General features: G+C 45.9%; 1 long non-coding RNA gene across 1 annotated transcript; it reads right to left on the reverse strand.

Moving 5' to 3' along the window:
- Nucleotides 1-3,097: 3,097 nt before the first annotated feature.
- LOC121833484 lies at nucleotides 3,098-5,284 on the reverse strand. Its single transcript, XR_006076730.1, has 3 exons — nucleotides 5,251-5,284; nucleotides 4,177-4,229; nucleotides 3,098-3,190 (listed from the first exon to the last, which is right to left on the reverse strand). It is a non-coding gene; the product is annotated as an uncharacterized LOC121833484 (long non-coding RNA).
- Nucleotides 5,285-21,500: the final 16,216 nt, after the last annotated feature.

Genomic DNA, 21,500 nt, shown 5'->3' on the forward strand with positions numbered 1-21,500 from the left:
GCAACGTTAAAAAGCATCGTAATGATTCAGAATCACTGCGGAGTTGATACTCGGGGCAGATAAGACGGGGACTTTGGTACTTGGGAGAAACGGACCGTGGCATTTCAGAGAGGGGTACTGCCGCGGGGCCAACGTGCTACAATCGCATACCCTTCCAAGGTCATCGCTTGGGCGACCGCGGGCGTCCGAAAACCTTCCTTTCTTTTTCCTTTTCTTAGGGGGGGAGGGGGGAAAGAGGGGGAGGGTGTAGGCACTGATTGTCTTCCTCCTTTGTGGCTTTTGACAGAAGCACGAGACTGGCAGAACAAGCGCGGGATTCAATTCTCTCGATGGATGCGTTCTGTCTGTATGCGAACATGATTTCTTTATTTTTTCTTTCTTTTAGTAGTTGTTTTTGCCTTTACTCGGGTCCCAGTGGGTGCGTTGTCGTTGTATGCCCACAATTTTTTTATTTATTTATTATTATTATTTTTTGTTTATGGTAGTTTTTGCGCTGATGGAATATCAAGATAGACAAAAAAAAATGTGCTTCGACAAAAAAAAAAAAAAAAAAACTGTTGTTTTTGCGATCAGGGGCGTTTTCAAAGCCCGAAGCACCTCGCCTTCGTTCTCGTGATATGTCGCTCGCTTTCGCGTAGCACCCCTGAATTCTGAAAGCCAACGTGATTTTCAGGGAAGAATGCGATTTTAGCTGCGCGCAGTGTTACCACAGGTGCGGTATTGAGAGCGTAACCCAAGCATTTGAAGAAAAGGGGAAGCTCTCGTCTTATCGGGACTCTCTTTTATGGGTCTCCACGTCGTGATTGTCCTACAAAATCGACTTTCATTTATTTTTCGCTCGTGGCTTCCAAGTACTGCGCGCAGCTTGTCAAATAGGGTAAAGTTATAGCTGATTAACACGATGCATATTTCTAACGCACAATAGTTTTGCGAAATCAGGTTTCGCTCAATTGGATAACTCAGACGTACATTTACCATTTGTAGACCACCTGAGACTGGGTGGAAAAAACACGACGACATCTCAAAACAAGAAAAGGGTGACTAAGCCTGCCTCGGGTACGATTAATGAAAAAACAGTTAGGGCGCAGGCGAGCTGGTGTAAGTTTACCATTTTTAGATCACCTGAGACTGGGTAAAAGAAACACAACGGAGTAGTCGTTGTGTTTCTTCCACCCAGTCTCGGGTGGTCTAAAAATCGTAAACTTACACCAGCTCGCCTGCGCCCTAACTGTTTTTTGACACGTACAGTTCGACGCGCAGTACCTTTGATGTATGGACTCACGAGAGATGCCCCCAACACGGTTGAGTTTGGTGGTGTTCCAGACCTAACATCTAAACGTCGTTGCCTTACCTGTTACTATTTCGCGCGAATTTTGCGCCATTTCGAAATGAAAGTGCATGACGAAAGTGACGCTCGTTTCGTGCTCGATGGAAATTTCACGCCAGCCCGTTGTCTTCCCTAGTACTTTGTGCGTTTCACAGCGATGCGGAGCGTTCAACAAGAAAAAGAACGTACGATGGAATCCCTATAACACCGAGCCGCCTCGTATCCTTTTGTTTTTCTTTCGTGGTACTAATTTGTTTCTGCGAATTACGGCAGTTACGACGCTAAGTCTGTCTGCACTCTCGAATTTGAATTTGGGCTCAGATCAGGGACGGACCAGTTTAAACCAGGGAAATATAAATAACACTGTATCAAAGTAAATCTATCATATCGATCAGAAATACGATTTGACACATTCTATCTAAACACATAGTGTGCTCAGCGAATGCAATAATGAGTCAGCGTGCAAAACGCCGCCACACAACACTGCTATAACATCTAAGCGATTTTCGCATAGAACCGAATTCAGAAAAGAGAAATCAGTTATTAGTTCACATAAACGAAGCAAATGTACTTAAAGCCCGGACACTCCGTACATTCAGTCCACCTAAGGTTATCAATCGACTCGACCATGTCATGTGTCGAAAGAGACAAAATACGTTGGCAAAAGTGATTAGACTGAATAAGTGAATCTAACGCACGTCTTTCACCAACCGACGGTCGAGTGCCTTCAATACCATTTCCAATTGTCACTGCGCACGTTCGACACACTTTGGGGAGCAAGATATATTTACATCGCCGCCCGAAGTCTTCATTGAACGTGTAGTGCTGACCAAAATAAAATGCTAACCTGGCTCTCAATCGCCCGCCGGAAAGTACGATTTCGAAAAGGCGGTACTGTACGTCACTTGAGATAAAAACCCAAGCTATAGAAACGAGAGTCGTAAAAAAGAGGACCGACATTTTTATTCCTACCCCGGAACAGAAACGCTCACTGCATCACACAGAGTAGAGGCCGGACTCGGCCACCGCGCGTATTATCACTGACGTCCGATGCAATGCACACTGAACTGACTGACCAGACATATCAAGCGCGCGCGAGGGAGGGAGAAACTTCCTCCGCCGGGAGAACACGACACGATTCGGGGATCTATTTCACGCAGCAGATAACGCCGGCCTTTTCACATTTCGATACTGGCGCCATCTAGAAGTCGCGAGTCCAACCACATCACGAGCCGCGCGCCATCTGGTATCTGAAACGGACGAATACATATACCGCGTCTTCTTAAATCTTGCGGATAATGGATATTCAAATAACTGAAGAATTCATATAACTGATAACTGAAAAGAAAATGACGAGTGATGCTCGCGCAGCATCACGCTGAGAAAGTTCTGGTAAAGAAACCAGAAATAAGAGCAAATTGAGAGCGTGTTTCTGATTTGAAGCTTCCTGCTTCTCCGGCAGTTGTTGTTTCTCGTCTGAAAATTTCTTTAACGATTAATTTCAGCGTTATTTCTTTCCAGTCTTTTAATGTTGGTTTTAATGCTCGTTACGCGAAATTCAATTCGAATGTTGAAAATCTTCATCTTTGACTATAACGTGCTAAACCACCTAAAAACAACTTTTAAAAAAGTTCAGGAGGTGAATGCTGCATTTCCAAAGTTTGCTGAAATAATCTGCGACTAGCATGCCTCAAAGCAACTAGGCGTAATTATGTTTACACGCAACTCATTTATGTGATAGAATGGTGAGGATAATAACAGCTTACCCCTCTGTCATGAAAGTTGGAGAAGTCGTGTACTTGAATCTTTTTAATCAGGTCCAAGTTTTTGATGATCAACATAGGCGAGGCTCCGAAGAAAAACCTTGAATAAATTGCGTAATTACTAGATACGTTCAATGTTACAAGCCTATGTAAATGTAGCTTGGCCGCAATCTGCTTGGTGCACGGCGGAGTGCTAGCTTTACAGGGGAAAAAAGCGGGCCGAATTTGAAAGTCTCGAGGAATAAAAATTATTAATTAAAATACCGAAATTTTAACTGCGGTGTGTGCTATGAGTCGGCAGCTATTATATTCCTCGGGAACTTTACGACTCTTCATTTCAGTGAGAAGAAATTTAGAATTTTGTCAAGGTGGCCCATAGGACCCAATGCAACAATATTATATGGTTCCCAGGAATAAAAAGTATACAATCCTGAGGTTAAAATAGGTATTAAATAAGAGTGTATTAGTGCCCTCTATAGATATCCCGGGGAACTTAAGGATTTCTGAAGTAGTTTGGCTGAAATTATCATTTTACTGCGTTTTGCTGAGAATAGCCAAGAGAGGGCGCAGGGAGACCGTGCCAAGGAATGTTGGGGATGGCGCTTTGATAGTGCGTTGGGCAGTATAGGTCTGCGACAGCGTACGGCGTGAACTCGGCTCAACTCGTATCAAAAACGAGTGTTGCGTCGCCGTTCGGCGAGGACTCGGGATCCAATCACACGCCTCGTACCCACAAAATGGTGACCCCCAATGTTGCTTGGTGGGGTTTGGAAAACGGTGCCTATAGAGACAATAAATAACACTCGTAGAGAGTAACTATCCCCATCATATGCCGAAAACAAACACGCTTCCACTCGAGCATTATTTGCTGGTGCCCAATTAAAAAAAAAAAAAGTATCTTTGAATCCGTTTACAAAGTGATCCACTTAGATCGATCCCATTAATTTTTCTATGCGACGGCGCGCCTCCACTCAGAAATCTTAATTATGCGTGCTCGAACGCACACCACATGAAGATTTGAAGGGAATTGCGGAACTCAAATAAAGTTTTCTAAGCTTATATAACAGGTCTCCGATGGCGGCTTACCCAACCACGTCACCATACTTGCGGATCCACTCGGCAAACACCGTCACGGCACCCTATATAAAAAGAAAAAAAAAAGAGTTTCAAATTTTTTTTTTCATTTTTCGGCCAGATGTTAAAACAATGTGTTTCCGTGCAACCTTTTACTTAATAAAAACTTAAAGGCGTTTATGGAAAGTTTTACGCAATAAATTTCGGGATGCCTTATCTTTATTTTCTTTTTAAGTTTTCTGCGTGTTTCTGTTCTTGCAAGTACCTAACAAAAACCTTCATAACAACAAAAAGTGAAAAAATGTTTTAGAATTGGCGTATTGCTGTGGATTTTCTCACGCGTGAAGGCAACTTTGAAAAGCTCAAAAATGAAAAATACTAAAATATAGAGATTTTACTAACATCTTGAAACAAATCACAAAAAGAAATTTAGAACAAGATGAGATGCGTGCGACAGACGAGAGCTCAATAACTGCACATGCCTTATATTGTATGTACGTTTTGTGCGCTCTGTTTTATCATGAAGCATCGGAAACCGGCCCAGTTTTCAACGCTTCTGATTTTACGAACGCCTGTCGAATGCCTTTTGTCTCTTAGGTTCCTAAACCCATCTGCGGAGATATTTTAAAGTCCACAAACGAAAAGGCTCAAAAAGAACCCGACCACAATGCAGATTGATACCAGGTTCACCTATCTTGGACAGCTACTCTGAACCTTGTTAAGAAGTCTACCAAAATTACCCATATTACCACCTACCTGGTCCTTGGCCATCTACTTCAGGTCATGAAAGCACTAAATATTGTCTCACTAATACTCGTTTACTCTGAAAGAATACAGTCTAAACGTGTGTGTAAACAACTTATGTTGGCTTTTGTTTTGTTTAATACTCTCTTATTTTTTTAGCTTGTCTCCCTTTTGTGCTTTCTAGTCGCCAACCCCTTTTTTTAATTAGCAAATTATTTTTAAATTCAGGTCGACCATTTTGTGTTTGTAAATTAATAATTATCTTATTTCTATAGCGGCACTTCGCACTTCATCCGTGAAACAGTAGAAATTTAAGGAAAGCAATGCCTAGGGACATTTCACCTTCTCCATCAGCTCGGTCAAGTTTCCAGACAGGAGACTCGGCCTTGGTCCGGGAATACCAAGGCGCTCGAAGATTGAAAATTGCCTTTGTCTGGACCTGTGAAGAAAACAAACCCCCACAGGGGGCACCTGTGAAAGCAGGTGTTTGGAGAGTGGTGTCTCCACGGACCCCCAAGCCATGCGGGTTCGCCCGCCCACGTCTGGCTGTGTGTGGCTCTCCCGTGTCTGAGGAAAAGGGCATCCTTGTGGTTGAGCCGAGGCCGGGGCAGGTTTGGACCCTTCGGGGCCCCCCGGCTGAGGCAATACACCACTTCGGCCCCCGCTTCTCATAGACGGGAGTCCTGTTAATCAAGGCCCGGCCAGGATGATTCAGTCTAGTGGCAATTTCTTCTACTATCCCCTCTCCTCTTTCTCTTTTCTCCCCTCTTCGCTCCTTCACTTTCACCTTCTTTGGTGGCAAGGGCCAACCTTGTGTGGTGGCAGATACCCTTATCCTAACCACGCTTGGGCATAGCACCTGGGCAAGTGCTAGTAGATCAGCGGTTCTAGCAAAGCCTATTTTGTTATGGGCTGCTGACTACTCCCTAAGTTGGGCTCCATGGTGGGCGGCACACCGCAAGTGCCGAAATCCTTTCCCCATTCATATGGGTACCAAAACTAAATCTTTCCTTGATCAGCCCCCGAAAAGGGCCCGGGTACCGAAGAAACAACGTCAACAAACCCTACTTTGCCAGTCATGAATTTTCCTAAATTTATAGTAATGCACTTGGAGAATGAAGATCAACCACTCGCAGAGCTTTCCCCATTCTTGGCCGCAAAGACCCTAGAAACTGTAATTGGAAAATTTTTTAAAGCCAAAAAAACTTCCATCTGGCGACCTGTTTGTGGAGGTCACAAATGCTGAGCAAAGCAAAGCACTTGTTGCACTCAACCAAGTAAGAGATTACAAAGTATCCGTGACCCCACATCACTCACTGGGCAGCACGCAGCGAGTCATCTCTGAAGAGGATCTCCTTGGAATATCTACCGACGAGATACTTGAGGGACCTCAAGATGAAGGGGTGGTCGCTGTGCGACGTTTCACCATCTGTCGCGACGGTGCAGAACGGGAAAGAGAACACATTGTGCTAACGTTCAACTCGACAACGCTCCCCTCCACAGTTAAAGCCGGGTATCTCAACTGCAAAGTTCGCCCCTACGTCCCCGATCCAAGACGTTGCTTCTGTTGCTAGCGCTTTGGACATCGGTCACTAACCTGCAGAGAAAAAGCCACCTGTGCAAAATGTGCAAGAATTGACCACCCTTACGACATCTGTGAGAACAATACCCATTTTTGCGTCAACTGCCAAGGAACACACCTAGCATATTCTCGCAGCTGTCCCCTGCGGAAGAGAGAGAAGGAAATTCTCTCACTGGAGGTCAAAGAAAATATTTCTTACCCAGGGGCACGGAAAAGATATTCTTTTATTTCTGAAGGCTCGTATGCCAAGGCCACGCGGAGGGGACCGACGTGGTCGACGGCGTCAACGGGAACGCAGACGTCAACGGACGACCTGCGCCTCCCCCCTTAGTCCACCTCAACCCCATCCGGAGTGGCACAAACCACTTCAACCCCAACACGAAATGTGGATCCTATAGCTTCGGGGTACATTCAAGCGCAGGGTTCTTCGAACCCTGCGCCATCCAAAACCCAGGTGCCTCGAGGTCGGGGAATTCCTTCTCATCCCTCTGAAGGCGCCCGAAAACCTGGTGAGCCGCCGGGGTCACAAGCCCTTAGGGGTCAGCCCGAGGCAGCCCCAGTTAAGCCGATGGACGAGAGTGGGCTCAAGTCCAATGATGACAGGCCCCACTCAAGCTCGGAGTCCTTACCTGCGGCTTCCTGTGGTAACATAGATAGGCCGAAGAATACATCTAAAAAGGAAAATACACCCCGCATCAAAATTGATTTTCAGGTTTGGATGTATGGTCTTTCTTCAAATTCATGCGTGATGGCAGCATTCCTGCAGTGGAACTGTCGAGGACTGCTTCGAAACTACGACGACGTGTACTCTCTGTTAGACCAGCATCACCCCATAGCATTTTGTCACCAGGAAACACACTTAAACAATTGTCACTCTAAAATCCTAAGGCGCTTTCAGGTTTTTCGCAGGGACAGACCTCTTCTATCTCACAGTTCTGGTGGAGTAGCTATAGTTGTCCAGCCGTCTACTCCATGTGTTGAGGTCCCTCTGAATAGCACTCTAGAAGCTGTGGAAGTTCGTGTTCTGTCCGACCATTTAATACCCGTCTGTTCGCTTTACACTCCCCCAGGCTATCCTGTATCCCGTGAAGAGCTTGAATCACTTCACGACCAATTATCCCAACCTGCGCTAATTCTTGGTTGCTTCAACGCTCATAATCCTCTTTGGGGTAGTAGAAGACGAGATACACGCGGCTCGATGATAGAGCCTTTTCTTTCTAAGACAGCTATATTCTTGCTGAACAGAGCAGAGCCTACGCATTTCAGTGCCCAAACTCGTTCTTTTACATCTATTGATCTGTCTCTTTGCAATCCAACAATTTGTTTGCTGTTTTTTTTTCCTGGGCTGTCGATCCTAACCCCTATGGGAGCGATCACTTTCCTATCATTATGAACCGACTAAATACACCGGTTACAGTGCCTACACGAACTCCCCCTTGGAAGTTTGAGGAAGCAAACTGGTCTATCTTCAGCCAGGCAATTAAGCTCGCTTGTACACCGCTTAACAAACTGTCCATCGATGAAGTCACGAATTCTCTTAGTCAGCGCACGCCTGCAAGTGTGTTTACATTGTTAAAAGAAAGGCAATCACTGCGTTCTTACTTTCTCTGGGAGTCACCGTTTCGTGCGCGAAAACGAATGAAACGGTTACTGAGCCTTCACCAGAAGAGATAACAATATTGTAAATATGCATGTTTTTTTTATTTGGGTCACTTAACGTCAGCTTTGCATGAAAGTGTGCGTTCCATATTCGCAACGTGCCGTTTTCAACGTTTAATATTCCGATTTCTGGTGTTAGGACACACACGGAAGTTTAGGAAGATGGGGAGAGTTGGGAATGTCGGATGTGCAACGCCGAGCATGATAGTTCTGTGTTTAGTTTTATGCAGATACACGGAGAATCGCGAAATAACGCGAACTAAAAAGCGATATTATTCTGTTTTGGCACAAACTACTTGTGAGCCGAAAACAGGATCGTTATAATAATAGTAATAATAATAAAAACAATAATAATAACAATAATAATTTATTTGGGTAGATATTTCTTCAAATCAAGGCACGGGTCTGTCAAAGCCAGTAAAGGCTTGTGGGACAGCACCCTACAGGTCATAGTCACAATATCCCCACACACAATCAGTATCAAGCTCATCATCCAGTATCTACTCTCGAATGAAATAAAATATGATGAAAAACAAACATACACATAGGTTCAATAACTATACTGTGATGCAATAAATGGATATGTAAAAATAAAAACCATACACGCGCACACACACTCACCCAGAGTTGTGTTGTTCAATTGAAATCTTGGAGCACTTGTTTGAGTTTTTTTAAAGAGTTCACACCATATATGGTTTCTGGCAAGTCATTAAGGGTTGAAGGCACATAAAACTTGCGAACACGTTTTCCATAGTTCGTGGTGATAAAAGGCACTTTATAGCGTTCGGTCCGACGAAGTGATCTAGACACTGTGTGAGGCTCTTTATAGCCATCGTTCCAAAAATATTTCAATACAACAGTCTGAATTAATAAAGCATGGAATAGTGGCAAACCTAAAGTTGTTATTTTTTCTTCTTCAGTTTGTGACGATGAACAGCAGACAATACTCTTAAACATTTCTTTCAAAATTGAATCAATTTTTTGGCACCATATCACAGACCCATGCCCGAAAATTGTTATGCCATACCTTAAAACACTGTACGCTAACGCTTGAGCTATCATCTTTTTGGTTGATATAGGAATTAATGATCTTGTATTATAGAGTAAGCAGGACACCTTTCTCAGTTTTTTACAGATATAAGACATGTGAAAATTCTATGACAAAGCACTATCAAACTCAATTCCTAAATACTTAACCTGATCTGCATAAGGCACTGGGCAGCAGTTGCTGTCTGCACAGTCAGACGTATGCATGTAAAGTGGATGATCAAATGTTATAATTCTTAGGGGATTATGAAAGCAAATAAGTTTAGTTTTTGCTATATTTACCTCAAGACGATTTCTTTTAAACCAGTCAAGTAAGCAGCACGTGTCTTTTTGAAGTAGCGTCATTGCTGTAGCATAATCAAGATAGAGCGAGAGCAACACCGTGTCGTCAGCGTATTGGAATAGTCTACATGTAGAGACAGCGTTGGACATATCGTTGACAAACACATTGAAAAGAAGAAATGACAAAATAGATCCCAGTGGGGGACTCCAGCTTTTAAATTTACCTTGAAGCTTCGTCTATTGTTTATAGAGACTACTTGTGTACGGCCGCTCAAAAAGTTTTGAAGTAGAGAAAAGAATGGACCGCGGAATCCAATTTTATGCAATTTTTTAAGTAGAATGCTATGGCTGACCGTGTCGAATGCCTTCGCCACATCAATAAAAAGTGCACACGCGACTTGACGCCTTTCAAAAGCAAGATGCAGTTCATCAGAAAAATCTTCCAGAAGTGGCCACTAACGAAACCATATTGTCTAGACGATAGAATATCAAAGCTATTTAGGTACGACGTCATAGTATTGAGGATATGTTTTTCCAAAATTTAGACTATACAAGGTAAAATTGAAATTGGACGGTAATTGTCAAGTTTTTTACGCTCTCCACCTTTGAATAAAGGCTTTACTAAGGCACTCTTCAAATCATCCGGAATTTTCCCATTGAAATTGAAACCATTTAACATATAAAGGAGCACGTGCTTTATAAAATCATAATTTCTCCGTAGGTCTTCTGCTTTGATTCCATCTATACCAAGGGACTTGTTTGATTTAAAACTGAAAAGTGCAGTTCTAACATCAAGCTCCGTCATCTGAGGAAGGAAAGCCGAAGAAGCATTTGAGTCTACAGTCCCTGCCGAAAACAGAGCGTCATCTCGGGCTACTCCAGAGAATTTAGCGAAGAACGTATTAAAGTCCTCAACCAGTTGCGCTGTATCGTGACCGAATGCTTTCTCGAGTGTGCGATCAATTGATTTATTAATCCCCTTGCCTCGTAGTTGATTCACCAAACACCAGGTATGTGATATACCTGACCTTGCTTTAAAAAATTGATCTCGAAAATATTTTCTTTTTGCCGAACGTATCAGCGCGTTTAAACGATTTCGTGTACTGCGGAATTCTGTCTTCAACTAAGAATTTTTTGGAGAACGTCGGCATCGTGCCCAAAGGGCATCTTTAGACCTAAGTGCTAACAGAATGTCATCAGTTAGCCAGTCATGTTCGTTCCGACGTCTCCTCACAGTGATGACCTTTTTTGCTTGTATCCTGAAGGCACAAAATTGATCTCTAAACCTACTGTAAACGTCGTCAAAGTTATTACTAGATAACAAAATGTTCCAATCATTCGCCCTAACCAAGTTATCAAACTTCGTTCGATCAATTATTTCAATTATTTTTGTTGCCTCTTTTGGTAGTTTAACATTGAGTTGTGGCATAAGTTGAGATGCCACGAAGTAATGGTCGGAGAGCTTTTGCTCAATTACTGCTGATTTTGCAACTATATTCGGTGCGCGTACATTAATATGATCAAGGCATGACGCCACAAGGTGATCCTCTAAAAGTTCTTCTGGGGTAGGAGCAAGAATTAAACCCTCAACACCAAATAGTGCCAATAGGTTAAGATAATCACAAACAATAGACTTGGCGGGTTTAAGCGTGTCAATGTTAAAGTCGCCTATTAAACAAATATTATCAATAGACTGAAAATTGTTAAGCGTAGCTCGGTGTTCGTTCAAAAATGTTGAAGGATTACCTGACGGAGGCCTGTAAAAAGCTAGCAACATCAACGACCACTTAGAATTCGATACATTCAGTGATAGTGACTCGCAACTAAGAAAATGTACATTAAGTTTTTCAACACACAAGATATCTTTAACAAATATAGAAATCCCTCCCCCTCGTCCAATTATACGTGTTAAAAAGAACGGCTTATAACCCGGTATCTGGAATTCATTAGAGAAGTCGTCTTTAACATTGATTTCTGTCAGTACAAAAACATCGAACAATTCTATTGTATCATTCACAGTTGCTATAAGCTGATCCCAATATTTGCGTATACTCCTAATGTTCACATGTAAAACACCAAAAGCGCTATCACTCAATGGGTGGAAAAGGTCTTGAAGAGACGAGAAATCCGAGCACCGACAAAACTGTACTTCCATTATTCTAAGTCGTTTTCATGTTCGCAGAACCGTTTAGTAAAGAGAAAGATTAAAGAATCCTCTCTAGGTCGTCCAGCCGATGGATACGGACAACTGGAGAGGATTCGGTCTTCTTTGTGAACAGCTTACCGTTCTTGACCCATGTGAACTTGTATAGCCTTGCCTTTGCTCTCTCACGTACCCTCCAAAACAGTTCCTTGTTCTTTCGGGTTAGGTTTTCGTTGACGAATAGTTTTGGCAGTGACCCGTCGGCTGCAAGAGTCCGCAGCTCTCCCCTTGCGGTGAGCCATTGCTCTTTGACTGTCATCGAAGAAAATCTAATCAGTATAGGTGGAGGAACGTCCCGCCGAGATGTTATACGATGCACTGTTAGAATGTCTCTTGGGCGGAAGTCAGGAAGGCCAAGCTGACTGGCTAACTCGCCCACCACAACAGGAAGATTTTCGTTTACGGAATGAGGCAGCCCGTGAATCTTTACATTGGAGAGACGACCGAACTGTTCGCTGTCATTGAGTTCCTCTTGGAGGTGTTGAATGGTTTCAGACTGCTCCGCTATCACTGTTCTTAAAGATGACGAAAATAAACCCTGGAGAAGGGGAACAACGGGGACAAAGGACAAACATAAATCTCCAAACACAGCTAGGTGACTGGTGCGCGCGATTCTTGTCCAGCTCGCTTGCACCTTTGCATTTAATTACATTATAATTCTTAAAGATGTAGTTTCAGTGCGGAGCTCTGTTATTGAGGCGGAGTTGGTGGTAGCTGTCGATAGTAGGGAGTCATACCTGTCTGATAGAAAGTCAATGAACTTCTGAACCTCCGTTACGGTGGATTTGGGGTTCTCCACTACCGGCTTTAACGTCAAGAGTTGATCCATCTTGGATGGTAGATCAACGAGGGACTCAACATTTCTCTTGAGTGAGGCTAGACATTCCATCCTAGATTCAAGTGATCGAAATCGGTCACCAGTCAAGGGAGATTCACACTGCGACACAATTTGGGAATAAGCCCCACTATTTTGTTGTCGGCAAGGATGGCAGCGCCAGACCTCCCGTTTACCAGCACCCATGGTTTTGAAGGTGCTTTCCGCAACACCGGAGCACATCTTCCCCAGGTGAAGCGACCTTTTGCAGGCGGCCATCGCTGACAATCTTCTCGGGGCATTTTGCACATTTTGATGGAGATTGAGAAGACATGGGTTCTGTGGTTTTGAGTCCACTCGAAAAGTACTTCGTACCCAGAAAGGTGGCGTGGAACTGGCGATGGATGCCAGGGAGGTTAGGTACGGTTATGCTGCAAAAGCTCGCCCGGAGCAAGCGTTCGATGAATGACGATGGTTACCTGGTTCTGTTGACGCCAGGACTTGACTTCTGTAGCGAATTGCTTGCAGGCTGCTGATGAGCTTGAAATATAATGAATAACTGATAGAAATTTGAAGAGCGATCGAAAAGAACGACTGCTCTCGGGGACTTCTTCTTCTTTTTAATAATAATAATAATAATAATAATAATAATAATAATAATAATAATAATAATAATTTTATTTGCACATAGTGGTATGGGCCCATGTGGTGGTGTGAGGGCTAGGTAGATAGGTGAAAACCCTAACACAGAGCGCCTGCCAGCCAGACTTGTACGTAGTTCAAGTACTTTACTCAAGTTACTGTAGTTTAACAATTTTTCTGGGTAGTTTAGTAACTTTCAATTACATTTCTATTTTGGTAATTAGTAGTTTCGTTTAACTACTTTTCCGGGTGACTTCTACTCAAATTACAAATTAGTTTCGAATTTCAGTGGCTGTTTCGCCTATCAACAGAGACAAGATGTTAGAAGATCGGCTGATATTTGCAGAGGGGGAAGCATAGTGGCGTAGAAAAGGGGGAGGGGAAGGAAGAAAGCAATTTGGATTGTCCAGAACTCTCCAGAATTTTACCGAGCCCCCCACTGCAACAACACTGCTATGAGGTGCGGGGAGCGAACAGGCACAACGTAAGAGAGGCCGAGTAACTGTCGAAGACTGGCGTTTCTTTGTATCCCGAAGCTCAAGGAGACGACGCATTTGAAGAAAGGGCTTGTCCCCGCTTCTCCCCAATGTAGAACTTCTTGCCCACTACAGGAGGTGTACACACTGCATCCTCGCTCAATGGAGGTAACAAAGTGCAGCACCCTTTCTGAAGTTCATATGGTGCTCCTGTATAGCTTGTGCTGTCTTTCGAGACGTCATCTGGTCATTTCTCTGAGTGAAGAAATGGCGGCTATAAGACCGATACAAATAAGTGCCTTATAAATTGATTGTGTCAAATGGTTCGTCAGCGAAAATAAAGCAACTACTTTATGGCATTTTAGTTGCTGCCATTTCCAAAAAAAAAAAAAAAAAGTTAAAAAGAACAACAAAAAAACTGATGCATTTCCGATTTTGCCGCCCTTTCCGAAAAAAACTGATGCACCTCCGATTTCCCTTGAGGCATTACGGCCTGTTAAAAAAAAAAGAAGAAAAAGAAAACCGCTGTATAGGGATTGAAAGGGCATTCTGAAAAAAGTTTTAAGAAGTACTTTTACTTTACTTTGGAAGTACATTGTATTTATAGTACTTCACTTCAAGTACATTGCACCCGGTGTACTTACTACTTTACTTAAGGTACATAACCTCTCATTTACTTTGTACTTCCAAGTAGTTTTTAAACGTACTTTACGCAACACTGTAAGCAATCAAACACTGTTTGCACAATCAAGCTCAGGGAGTGCTAAACCTCAAAGGTGAAATGATACATCCGCATTACATCCTTGACCAAAAAGAAGTACACAACAATTAGGCGTGCAGAAGCAGAACCAGCTATTAAAGCGTTTCTGTGAAAACACAAGCCGCTTTATATTCGGCTAACAGAATTTCGCTAACGCATCAAAACCTTTTAAGTACTTCATTGTTAGCATAGAAAAAAATAAAAGCAACTTCAAAAGTAATCGCTCCATTTTTATGGTAATCAGTAATTTATTGAATTACTTTCCATTTCAGTAATTGCTACTCTACTCAAATTACTTTTGAGGCTAATACTCAGTAATTTAATTACTTTTTTTGAGTAGCTTGTACATGTCTGCTGCCAGCCCGCCTCCACATGAAAAAACAGAAAAGACAAATAAATGTACAGAATACACACACTACAGAAAGTACGTAAAAAGGAAAGAAAAGGAAGGAGAAAACATATTTATCACATTATGACGAGGATGCCAGCTGCATCCCATACATTCTGGCAAGCTCTCGTAACTCTGCCCCGTTGGACGGCAGTGGGCTGCGCACACTGAGCGTAATTGCGCAGTTGTCAGTTAATGTTTCAACTACCCCGTGCATCAATGGAAAGGTCAAATGAAAATCACGTTATCCAGAATGCACCGCATCATTTGTCACTTGCGCAGTGAACTGCGTAAATTACTGGTCGATCTTCTGTTCTCGAGGCAGAAAATATTGAAGAGGACCACACTCGCAAAAGCTCACAAACGCAAGGTTTACCGTGTCGCCTACTCCACACCTCGCCGTAACCGCTGGTTGTACTAAACTGTGCGATGGTAACCGCGCGACTGCGCGGCGTCCATTTCTGATCCATGGCCCCGTCGCGTCCGAGCGCGTGAGCAGACATTTGCCAAACTTTTGCCGAATCTTTGCCGAACTTTTTTTTCAAAATTTCGGCATGTGCGGAACTTTGCCGAACGTAAAGTTCAGCAGAATCGGTCCATCACTAACTTTTACGGAGTGTGTGTGTGTGTAGGTGTTGTAAAAAAAGGGGGGGGGGGGGGGTGGAGGAGAGGGCCAGTTGGTGTATGCGCACCGGGTGCTTTGGTCACTGGCTCCTTTTACGGCGCATGCGATAGACCCCCTAGCAACGACGCTCACGCCGGATTGGCTGCTCGGCAACGCGCGGGAACTTAAATTTCGGATTCGGACGGCGCGCGTGTATGGCTCGAAGCGCGAACCCACGCCCGCGCGTGCGTTCACGCCGCTTCACGGCGACAGTGTCCGGCTGCTAATTACAAAACTATTAACCCACATAGCTCCCCCCCCCCCCTCCCCCCCCCCCCGTACACGCCGCTTTGCGGCGTCCAGTCGGCAACCCAAGTCTCGCTGTCCCCTATGCACTTCCGTAAATAGAGTCCCATACGATTTAGTTCAGCGATGTTTCGTCAACAACATTCCTTTATTTTTTTCAGTGTTCATCGTAAAAAAATATCGTAAATATCGCCAAATGCCTCGACAATGTCAAGGCAGACATCTTACCACTAAGTTATGCTACCGCTTCAGAAACTCGCATTGTATCCGCTGCCTATGTTGACGGCGGCAGCTCCTATCTCCACGAATCAGCCAATCCGGCGTGAGCGCCGTTGATAGGGTATGTATCGACTGTGCGTTAAAAATATGCCGCGCGGGTCGGGGGGCGGTGTCCTTGGTATTCTTTGGGCGCCGCCGGCCAGTGTTTGCCCTGCCCAGTGGTGGCCGTTTCAGGGGGGGCAAAACACATGCCTTGCCCCCCCCCCCCCCCCCCCCCCCCCCCGGTTGGTACGCCAATGGTGATACACATAGTTTTAATCTATCATCAACTATTAAAGTTCTATCCTCTTCTAAACCCTATCAACAATAGTGTATGTACCTGACGCATCATAGCCTAAGATGCTTTTGCGCCATAAAACCCCAACCAACCAAGAGAACAGAACACTTGTTTGCTCTCTACACTCTGGAAACCTTCCGTGTAGCAACTTTATTACCCAGCACTCGTTGCGTCGATCATCACGATCTTCAAAACAAGCTCGGTGAACAACAGAAGTCTGCGTTGCGACATTGAGCATCCCGTATCAGACGAAAACGTCCTACTGAATGCAGTGGCGTCACGAGGGTCAGCGGCACCCGGGGCGGTAGCCCGCCGCGCAACCCCCGCCCCCTCCACACTCTCGCGTGGCCCGCCGCAACTCCCCCCCGCTCTCGTGGCCCGCCGCGACACCTCCTTGAGCCCTGCACCCGGGGCGGTCCGCCCCCCCCTCCCCCTCCCTACCCCCCTTTGTGACGTCAATGACTGAATGTCACAGTATCATTGAGCTTTAAAACCAATATCGTCATGCCGCATCACCGAAGCGAGTTGTGTAGTATCCATGTTTAGACAAAGGAAAGTTAGTCTCAATGGGTGACTTCTTTCTCAGCTGTAGATGGGCTATTTAGCCAGTGCAGTACAACCGCTAGCCTGGGGTCTTTAACGTGCACACGCAGTAGAGATACACGACCGCACGCCGGTACGGTGCTCATCCAGATCCGAACGGGCTGGGGTGGACACTGAACTGATTGAACCCAGAACCCTGGTTCTATAGCGCGAGCTTTCCATGCGCTCCGAGGCTACGGAAGCTATCCCGCGGTCATATGTGTCTACAAACTTAAATCAATTCTGAGAACATCCAACGTTTTTGTGTTTCGATTTATACTCAAGGAAAAACAAACACGTTTGAAAGTGAAAAGCGACATCTTCGTTTCGCCGAGATTTCGCGGTCGTGGAGCTTTCTACATGGTCGCCTACGGAAGCCATCGCAGAACGGTGCAGACGAGGTAAAACACAACGTTGACAACATGCGATTACTTGCACTAAAAGCTACTCCAAAAAACAGAAATACACATTTAGGTCGCCAGAATCACGGACTGCATGCACCGGGCATGCAAGCAGCTAATGAAGGGGGGGGGGGAGACTCCTAGGCGATTCGTTTTTCAAGCCACTATGCCGGCAGCCGGCCAAATATCAACTAGCATTCTATTATAAACCAACTCATATTTGGATGGATGGATGGATGAATACGGCTGATCCCTTTGGATCGGGCGGTAGCTTACGCCACCTAGCCACATTACAAACAAACCGGAGCGCCCCTAGCGGACGCCACCGGCGCCGCGCATGCGCGGTGGATGGTGGGCAAGAAGCCCGCCGTCGCCCATAAACAAACCATTGAATTGCGTTGTTGTCGGCGTCGGTGGGAGTCCCCGTGCTCTTTTTCGCGTTGGAATTGTTGATTCTACGTCCTCCTAACAATGTCTGACTACTTGAGCGGCTTCAGCAAAACTAACGAGGCAAAACTTTGCGTGAATAATGTGACGTGCGGCGATTCATTTCACGTGGACGCCGCAGAATGGGCGCTAAAGCCTGACTCCCACGATGAGAATCTGCTCGCTCTTTTCAGACGCGACGTTGTTCGGACTGCAAAAGCGCGGACCGTAGCTCAGATGGTGGACGTCGATACTGAAAACCGCAAGTATAATCGGGCATTACAAGTCGGTGATGGCCACTGGTAACAATAATGATCAACATCTTTTGTATCTGTTTACACTTAGCCTACTTACCCCAACCAACCTTCAAAAGTGTTTTGAGGCCTGCACTTAGTTCTTATCGCAATTACCGGGTCAACCTTTGGTTTACGGGCCGCTGTCATTTGAACGAGCTGACGACAAAAAGCAGCCAAGTTTGAAAGAGCAGACGACAGTTCGAACGCATGCGTAATGGGGTACGGGCAAGAAGCACCGCGTCCCGCGTCAACAAACCACTCGAATGTCACGTTGTCGGCGTCTGTGTGAGTCTGCATACTCTTTTTCGCATTGGAATTGTAGATTCTACGTCGTCATCGCAATGTCTTACCACTTTAATCGCCTAAGCGAAATTATCAAGGCTCGTTACGCCGCTAAACTTTCCGTAAATAATTTGACGTGTGGCGATTCATTCGCATGAACGCCGCAGAATGGACGCCAAAAACCATGATGAGATTCTTCCAGCTATTTTCGGTAGCGACGTCGCTCGTGTTGCAAAAGTGTAGAAGGCAGCGGCGATGATCGACGTCGATACTGAAAATCGGAAGCGGGAACAGACCAAGCGTAACAAGTCGGTGATGGCCATTGGTACCAATGATCAGCATCTTGTATCTACTGTTTACACCGAGCCTACTTAAGTCTTTTGAGGCCTGCAATTACTTCTTATTGCAATCACCGGGTCAAAGTTCGGTCTACGGGCCCTTTTGTTTGAACGAACAGACGACGAAAAGCAGACGTTTGAAAGAGCAGACGAAAGTTCGAACGATCAGGCGGCCGTGTGAATTTGAAGACGCAGTGAACCCGTGGGTGGTTCGGACAACTTGGCGGTTTTCTCTCATTTATGTTGAAACAAAGCAAATACATCTGGCGACCACAAAGTGTTGCCCGCACACGCAATCGTAGTTCGACAGCGTCTGGTTTGTCCTTTTGACGGCTACTATCCAGGTTCTCGGACGAACGGAGGGGGCAAACACACATGAAAACTGATCTTCAAACCTTTCCAGACTCTCTTGGGTACAACCCCCGTCGCAGCATTTTGACGAGAAGGCAGGTTTTTTGTCTCGTTTCTTCCAAAGGAACACAAGAATGCATGTCTGGCACGGCGACTTCTGCCCACCACTCCAGACCGGAAGTGCGTCCGGCGCGCCGCCACCGCGGCGTGATGTAGGAGAGTTGAGTTCGTGTATAGCCTTTGATACGTGTATAATGGCTAGCGAAATGAGTTGGAATGCGGGAGCGACGCCCGAGCAGTACAGCGCATGCAGTCTAGCGGGCAGCGAGCGAAGCAGCGAAGCGGCAGCGGCGGTCTTTAGATTCGTGGACGTACCCCCCGCGCGCGATATCTCCATCCTCCTCTGCCGCCGCCGCGCGCATGATAGTGACAATCACTTTTGATGGCTATGTACCCGTCCTCGCGGCCGCGGCGCATAGGAGAACGCTACTGCGGCGAGCGCGCATCTGCAGCACGGCGAAGGGGTTGGGGGGGGGGGGGGGGATATTGCTCGCGAAATGTGCGTCCACAAATAGGAAGACCGCCGCTGTCACTCGGTTACTTGGCTCGCTGCCCGCTAGACAGCGTGGACTGTCCTAGCTGCTTGGTCGCCGCTCGCGCATTCGAGTATATCTCAAGGTATATCTCGCCAGTGTGCCTGGCTTTCAGCGGCTGTTGAATACGCCAAAAGGTGCTTTTATTGATTGGAAGGCACGTAGCCCAACGCTTAAACCCCCCCCCCCCCCTCCCCCTTTTCCCATAAACAGTAAACAAACGAAACACGGACAGTGGCGAGCAGAAAGAATACTTGGTTTGGTCGACGAACGAAAAGACACACTACAGGCTTCGTGCGAACATAGGGATAGTTACAAGAAGGCAGCGGGATTCCCACACGACACGAAAATGTGCGCAACGAACCCAAAAACTTGCAGCAACTAGAGGTCACGCACCAAACACGAGCCCGTGCACACACACCAATGGCACATGTGGCGCGCAGCACCACACGTGCCTTTGGTGCGTGTGGTGCCTGTCAAAGGCACGCAGAACTGAAATTCGAGCGTTTCAATAGCATGAGTGATTGCTACTCAGAGTGTGAACCTGGAATCCCAAAGTAAATAACGTGAAAATATAAATTTACCGTGTGAAATATTCCCACGAGCTGTAATATCTGAAAATAACGAATTGTATGCGATAACACAGAAATTATATAAAAACTACACAACCATAACGTTTCGATCGAGTTCTCTAACCAAGTCACAAAATGTGACACCAGTTCCCGAAACTGACCAGAGCTACGCTGATCAGCGCCGCCCTTGGTTTGTTAGTTTGTTTATTTCTGGGGTGGCGGGAAAGGTGGAAGATTTGTGGGCCTCCGTTGATGGGGCGAGTCATTACCTGGTGTATTAGGGAAGGGGATGAAAAGGGGAATAGGAGAGAATAAAAATAATGAGAAAAGGGGTGATCTTTCAATACTGTGAGTACTATGTATGCAGAGTGTCTCAAGAAAAGACATGAAACGTTCAGCACAGCGCCATCGCAATAACGTCACCATTCGCGCGACGCCGAGAGCAGACCCCGAACCGACCGCGAGGAAACGCTCCAGCCAGCCGCCGTGCCCCACTGCCCGGGAGGTTTTGTCCCAGCACGGTAACCACATGACGGCCGGCCAAAACGTCGCCTGTCTTCCTTTCCCGGTACGGCCCCTGCTTAGACCAACACCACCTAGACAGAAGGCCTCCACACGCGTCATCATAGTCAGATCGATCGAGGCGAGAGATTGGACACGAGTGCTGCGTCAGTATTCGGCTGCGGCTCGTGGCCAATCAGCGCGTCGAAGGTCGGGCTCGGGTCCAATAGCCGACCGAGCGCTATCCGACTGTGATGACGTTTCATAGAAGAAGAGGAAACCATGCGGAGGCCTTCTGTCTAGGTGGTGTTGCCTTAGACCCGGCACTGCGGCAACAGAAATGGCACCGCGGCACCTCTATGCTAAAAATCTCTAGTCATTGTTTCGCCGAGAGCGTAATCAATTACCAGCATCTGGCCGACTCCCTAATAGAAGTCAGTCTGTATTCACGGCCTGTTTCTCAACCTCAAAGGTATTGTTGAAGTGCACGAAAGGCTCTTTCTGCCGCCCCCCCCCCCCCCCCCCCCTCCCCGGTGACCCTCAGGATTTAAGATGTCTCTGATAGTGGCATTATATTTCCTGCTTGGGCGTAACTCTGGAGAAGTGCTCTTCTGGATTGTTCATTAGCAGGGCACAACAGGAGCGCGTGCTAGGAATCTTCTGGATCCCCGCGGTCTGGACAGTTATGTCTTATTTGTCGCCCACCATGTGGCGCCCCTTTCCCGTGTATGGACACCATCCCGAAGTCTATGTAGCAGTGAAGCATCGGTACGTGGAAGGTTCCGAGGAATCGTTGGAGGTGGCCTGCCAATCGCCACTCCTGGATGTGGACGAAATCGCTGAAGCTAGTCGTGAATTAATCGGTGCGCCTCGATGACCTGATTGTCATGAACCCTTGCAGTCAGTATGTCTGCTCGCTCGTTGCCGGAAA

This window comes from Ixodes scapularis, unplaced genomic scaffold, assembly GCF_016920785.2.
Source record: "Ixodes scapularis isolate PalLabHiFi unplaced genomic scaffold, ASM1692078v2 PGA_scaffold8__174_contigs__length_109621045, whole genome shotgun sequence".
Lineage (NCBI taxonomy): Eukaryota > Metazoa > Arthropoda > Arachnida > Ixodida > Ixodidae > Ixodes > Ixodes scapularis.